Source organism: Panthera pardus, unplaced genomic scaffold, assembly GCF_024362965.1.
Source record: "Panthera pardus isolate Hobbes unplaced genomic scaffold, ASM2436296v1 HiC_scaffold_12, whole genome shotgun sequence".
In the NCBI taxonomy this organism is placed as follows: Eukaryota; Metazoa; Chordata; class Mammalia; order Carnivora; family Felidae; genus Panthera; species Panthera pardus.
The window spans coordinates 43,442,660-43,449,819 of NW_026526677.1; positions in this window are offsets into that span (position 1 = coordinate 43,442,660).

The window sequence follows — 7,160 nt, forward strand, 5'->3', positions numbered from 1 at the left end:
CTATTTTTAAAATTGTTTTTGTATCATCTATAGATTGCTTTCCAAAAGCTGGGAGAGGGAACATGGTGGCCAGCTCTAGGTCCTAGAGCTCCATAAAAGATGTATTTTCTCCTCTGTGGTAGTTACTGTGCTAAGTCACCTCTGCATGGCATACTCGAGTATTCCTTACCTCCACCCTGGCACATCTGTGTGATTATCCCCTTATTACAGATACCAATTAATAGCAAGTCCCAATCAACAGAACCCTGGATAAACCATATTTTACTGTAATTGGGTACTTTCCTGGTGCCACAAAATGATTTGTTCTCTTTCGCTCGCTAAACAGTTCTCCTCCAATTTATTTGCTTCCTTTGTTTGCTTGGCAAACTCTTTTCCACAAAGGTAAAATCCTGTTAAGAGAAAACTCCAGGAACATCCAAATTGTTTCACTGGAAGAAATTCTAGTATAATGAATATATGATTGCCATTCTCATCCCCAAGCTATGGGATCTGGGAATGCAAACAGGTTAAATGTCCTGGACAGAGTCCCAACTCCGGTCGGGTGAGTGGGCCCTCTGACATTCGTGATTTACTGTACAGATTCTCTAACCCCATGCACACAGCGTCTTCTTCATTTTCTTGTTGCCCTTCAAGTTCTGTTGGTTTTGTTCAGATGTTTTTAATGAGTTTGTCCTGCGGCAGCCAGGGAATGGCTAACAAGTCTTCTGGGCCCTTAAAAACCCATTAGAATGTTATTTCTTACAAAGTGAAAAACTAACCTCATGCCAGATGCAAATAGGGCTCAAGCCATCAGAAATAAAGTTTGATTCTCAAGGAAATTCCACTGAGACATGAAAGTTCTTCAGCTTAGAAAAATAGTCTTTGATGTTAAGTCCAACTCGGCTGTCTGATATAATTATTAGGAGTATAAGTCGGCTTGAGTTCAAATCCACACTCTTGTTACTTACTAGCTCAGTGATCCAGGGCCAGTCACTTAACCTCTCTGAGTTTCTGTTACATCACCTGAAAAACAAGAATGTTGCCTACCTCATAGAACTGTTGGAGGATTGACCAATGTATTATAGGTGTATAAGTTAGGATTCTGTTTAGCTGGGATAACAAAAAATAAAGGGACTTCAATGAGTAGAGGTGTATTTCTTTTCACTTAAAAGAAATTCAAACCTTGCTCATCTAGTATTGGCATGGCAGCTCCATAGTTGTCAGGGGCCCAGGCTTCCTCTAGCTTTCTGCTCTCCCGCCTTTGGCACTATCTTCCATTCTCAAGGTCGCCTCATGAACCTCATGGTTCAAAATGACTGCCAGGCACCAACTCTCAGCCTATATTCTAGACGGGAAGCAGAAGGAAAGGTAGAGGGAACAGAGGACATAGAACTGTGTGTGTCAAGGATGTTGGTAATCTGTTTAGGAAATTTCCCGGTAGTTACAACCAACAACCTCTTGGGTCTTTTGGGCTTCCTTAGCTGCAAAGGAAACTGGGAAATGATCTGCAGATGGCCATATTGGTATTTAGAATAAAAACTTAGGATTCCATGAGTAAAGAAGGGGAGAATACAATTGGATAGCTAACTAGCAGTGTGGTTGTAACATTTAAAGTACTTAAAAATGGTGCCTGTTACTCAGTTGGCTGTCAATTTGGTGGAGGCAGCCTGCATGGTGAATTGAACATAGCCTTTGGAGTCTAGTGGACTTGAGTCGAACCCAGCTCCATCCCTTACTGGGAATGACGTCTTGAGCATTACTGAATTTCTTCGAGCCTCAACATTCTTGGTTGTTCAATGCAGTTACAAGTTTTGACCTTTTGGGATTTCTGGGTGAATAAAGTAAGAATAAGTGTTTAAAGGGCCTGATACATAGTAGATGTTCAGTAAATGTGAAGTCCCCTCTCTACTCTGTCCCACTAAGGTTCCAGCTCTTCAGTGCAAAACAAGAATCCAAGGAATCATCACCTCCCAGCAGGGCCCTGAGAAGTGGTCAGAAACCTCCCAGAAAACAAAGCTGCTTTGCCCCCAGGCTGCCTGCTCTCTGCCCACAAAGTGCTGAAGTGAGTGAAGCCAACCCTGTAATCAAACAATACCAGATACTTTAATTATAGTTTTTTGCCACGATCTGAATCACTGTTTTCATGTGCATTGCCGTGAATTAATCTCATAACAGTGGTGTTAATTCCTTGATGGATAAAGGAGTATTTCAGCTACCAAGGTATTCCACAGAGAAAGGGAATGGAGTTCACATTTAATTAGCTCCTACTCTCTGCCAGGCACTGTGCTACGTGCATTATAAACCTTGTCTTGTTTTTCTCTCACAATAACTCTGTTGGTGATTATTACCACCTCATTTTACAAGTGAGGGCACAGAGACTGAGAGATGTTAAGTAATGTGCCCAATGTTATAGTTTGTACAAATCCCAGAACTGGAATATGAATCCACATTTGTCCGATTCCAATATATCTGGCTATCTCCCTGCTTTCCCAGCCCCTAGAACAACTGGTTTTCAGAAGAGGACTGTTGAGGCATCTGACAGAAAGGACAGGGAGACTGTGCTGGAAGTTGCCTCACTGCCTCTGAGTCCTGGATCTGATTTCCCAGCTCTGGGACCTCGGTAAGACATTGTCCCTCTAGGGCCTCATTTTCCTTTCTGTAAGGGAAGTAATGGGGTGGGGGGGCGGAGATTAACAGGATGATCTGAGATCTCCCTTGCAGTTCCCAGAATCTATAACTGGAGAGTGAAATTGCACACCCTCATTTCTGTATGTTCCAATATTAGGTGCACCTGCTACGAACTAAACTTCACTCTGGGAAAAATAAAGCACAAACAAGATGTAGTGATGGTCTGAAGAAAGTTAAACTGAAATCTGGAGAAAGGGAAGCAGATTTTATCTAAATATGTGGAGATACATGGAAGAACTTTCTAGAAATTGCATTTATCCAAAAAGGCAATGTCAAAGGGGAGTAGGCTTCCTGTCCCTGGAGGAGGTCTTCCACACAGGGCTGGACCATTGTACGATAATGGTGCAGTTATAATATTGAGTGCTTGGACAAAAGGGTATCTGAGACCAAATGCAGACCTAATGCATCGTCATTAGAAGAGGACTAAAGATACAATCATGGTCAAATTGAAAGTCCCCATCCTCACTTCCCCTCTCCCAATTCCAATCTCTAGGAAAAACAAAAAAGAGTGGTTTTCCTTCTAAATCCCCTTTCAAGATATTATCTTACCAATCATGCGTTCTGAAATTTCTATTCATCGTGAACATCCTTACATGGCTCACAAATAACTGCCCTCATTCCTTTTATCAGAGGCATGATGTGCCGCAGATGACAGGGATGAGAATCATCACTGCGCATGTATTTTACACATTCTGTCCTTCTTTGCATAGTCCTACCTCTCGACACCAACTCTGCTAAAGAGAGTTTGTTTGTTATTGGTTCAGATGAATTTTGCAAGCTTATTTATGGTATTGTCGCCTTAAAAATCCATACGTAGCTTTAGGAATGTACGTGGTTGAATCTGTCAGTATCATCTCTTTCAATGTCTGCATTTCCTATCTTGCTTTAGAAAATCTTTATTATCGCCTTAGCTATGGTCGCAATAAAACTGTATAACAAACCACCCCAAAATGTAGTGGCTTAAGAGTGTAATCATTCCTCCATCTATGGATTAAGTGATCTAAATAGGGTGTGTGGGGTGCCTGGGAGGCTCAGTTAGTTGAGAGTATGACTCTTGATTTTGGCTCAGGTCATGACCTCATGGTTCATGGATTTGACCCTGAGTAGGGCTCTGCATTGACAGTGTGGAGTCTGCTTGGGATTCTCTCTCTCCCCCCCCCTCCCCTGCTCATGCTGTCTCTCTCTCTCTCTCAAAATAAATACATAAACATTAAAATAATAATAACAATAATGGTGCTTGGCTTTAAGCTGTACCTTGGTTCAGTTCTGCTCCATGTGTCCTCCACCCTCCTTGGATCAGTGGGCTGGCTAAGACATGTAATTTTCATGGTCATGGTAGACACACAAGCTAGTTCATGCCTTTGCTCGTGCCACATCCACTCACATCTTATTGGAAAGCAAGTAGGGTGGCCAAGTCCAATCCTGACCGGGAAGAAGAAGAATATTTAGAAGTATATATCACACTGGGAGATTCCACTAGATTACACCCCTAAAATTTAAAAGAAAGATAATCTCGTTTTATTGACCTGTTTTACAGCTCTGGGTTTTTTTGTTCCGTTCTTTCTCCATTTGTATTGAATGATGGGTGTATGTGTGTGTGGATGTGCATGGTAGAGGTGTGGCATTAAACAAGGGAGTGATCCTAGAATGTAGTGTCAGGAGGTCGGTGACTGCATTAGCAAGGGTATGTAAATTATGAAGGATAATGGAATCGCCAGACCTCTACTTTCCAATCTGGAAGGCTGGTGCTCCATGTGGAGGGGTTTATGTAGAAATTCATCCCAGTTGGAGAGTCGGTCACAGAATATGTAATGTGGGTCTCGGTCCCAGAGAGCTTGTCAAATGGAGGGATTTATATGACATTGGTTTTAGGGCTTTGGTTGATGGTGGGGAATTCTGCTCAGGTTTTAGCCCCATCAAAATACAATCATTTTCACAGAAAGCCCCCAAGAGGCAGTGCTAATGGACCAGGGGCAATTTGAGTTCAAAAACTGGAAATATAAAAGCAATAAAGAGACAGCCTATAGGCTGAAATCTGGAGCAGTTTTCTTCAACGTGTTTGTCCTGGGAGGGGTGACTCTCCACCCCACCCTCCCTGCCATGCCAACCTCAGGAAGCAGGGGGGCTGCCCAATGTCCTTGAGCAGGACAGAACCGTAATACACACTTCCTTAGGCAGGTAAGAATGTGGCTCTCGTTTGTTCGATACCTATTTGCCAGAGAAGCTGAGCACAAGGATGAGGGGTGTGGGAGTGAAGACCATGGAGGCTGGGCTGGCTTCTCCTCTACCATAAGGCACTACAGTATAACCTTGGTTCGTGAGCATAATTCGCTCCCCAAACATGCTTGTAATCCAAAGCACTTGTATATCAAAGCGAATTTCAAGAACCACTGACTCAGTTATGGTCATGTGACATTCGGCATCCCATCCGACTCGTATTGCAAGACATGGCTCGTTTATCAAGTTAAAATGTATTAAAAATGTTTGCTCGTCTTGTGCAACACTCGCAGAACAAGTTGCTCACAGTCCGAGGTTTTACTATATTCTGCTTGGCCCCAAACATGTGTACTTCCCTTAACAAAACAAAAGCCCCTCAGTTAAGCAGATTCATCACCTGCAGGACACTGCTTAGCACAGGTTTGGGGGATCTTATGCTGTACTAAGAGGCTGATGAAATATCTCTTTGTTTTGAACGGTGTCCTAAGGTCGATGGCTCTGTTTTGCTGGTGCCACTGCGGGTTGCCATCCAATTTAATAGCTCCCTATAGCTCACTGCAATCCCTGACCCATCACCAGAGAGAAAGAGCAGCCTCAGGAGTACAAGAAATCAACTACAATAGCCTTGTAACTTGGGCTAATGCTAGGATTTGCTCTATTTATCCAACACAGGGGCTGTTTGTGACAGGAGCCTAACCGAATGTTAGCAATATATCCTGGCTCTTACCTCCAGCTTGGAGACCTGGTTTACATACTTTCCCTGTGCAATTCTAGGTGTCCTATTCCTGATCAGTGCCTCCGGGTGGGAGTCAGACCCGGCAGAAAATCTTTTGGGGGTGCTGTTTCTCTTTTTCTCGTAGCTTATCTTTGGGGCAATGCAAAAAGGGGGCAGGAATAAGGCGCACGTGGGATTTCATGAAGTGGGGCTTGGCAGCCCAAGGCTTAAGGAGTTTAGGCATTTACTTCCCAAAGTGCATGCGAGACCTCACATTTGCTCTGGACAGCCTAGTACCTTTCAATCACATACGGTATTCTCTTTGAGAGGAGCACCCTTAAATAAAATCTTTTCCATCTTCTTCCATTTCTCTAAACCTTTTGGCGCCCGTTGGACATTGGCATCTCACCGAACTATCCCTCCCCTGCTTGAGGTAGGACCGTGCAGGCTCATCAGAGCCTGTAGGAGCCACAGCTTCAACCCTTTCAGCATCCTTCTGTAGACGCGATTCGGATCACGGAGGACAGGGAAATAAGAGAGGGCTCAGCATTCGACCACGTGTGCTGAGTTCTGTCTGTGTGCCACGCTGGGAGAGGAGCCCCCGAGGACAGAAAGCTGGGCGATGCAGGGCCGTGTGATGAATATACAGAGCAGCCCCACCGCCGATCTGTTCCCTTTATTAAGAACAGTGAGTGATCTAATACTTTTCATTTGGCTGTGGAAGTGCTTAACGCTGACACTTTGTAAACACACTAACATCGGCTGAAATGAGAGAAGTGAAGGATTATTTCTAGTTTCGCAAGAGACTGTCTTTGGCATTGTGGATTTATTGATAAAGGCACTGCCGTAATATTCTGTCTTCTGGATTCCATTTAAATCGTCTTTCTCTGGCCCACAATTATTTGCTTGGATGGAGTGTTGCTCAGGATTCTTTTAGTTGCAAGGGACGGAAACCTGGCCCCCACCAGCTTGAAACAAAACAAAAAACAAAAAACAAAAAACATTTCAGTGGGGACTTCCACGACATCGCCAGTGTTTTTCTGACTTCTCCCTGCCATGCCCGCCCTCCCTCTTGAAATGGCTCAACTTCTCTGTGAGTTGATCCTTGTCTTTCCTCCCACAACTGGGTTTCCTCCTTGTAGCCAGGGATGATGGCAGAGTCCTGGCTGATGTGGCTGCAGACAGTTCCAGGCTTATGGCACCTCCACTTAACGCCAGAAATCAAGAGAAATCACTCTCCTGAGTTTAGATACAACATCCCGGGGAAAGTTCCCAAATTGCCTTGTTTGAGATGGGCACTTACCTTTCAAATGGGTGGCTTACAACTCCAGATGCACATTTGTCTGGGATGCTTTTCAAAGTGTCAGCCCTACACCCAGAGATTCTGATTCATTTGGTCTGGTGGGACCTGGATGCCAGTATTTTTAACAGTTTTCTGCAGATGACAATAGCCAAGCCTGACTACTGCTTGAGACTCCTTCATTTATTCTTCAAAAGTCAATCTGGAGTGCCCGCTCTGTGCCACGCAGTATATTACATGCTGATAGAGACGCGAACCAGC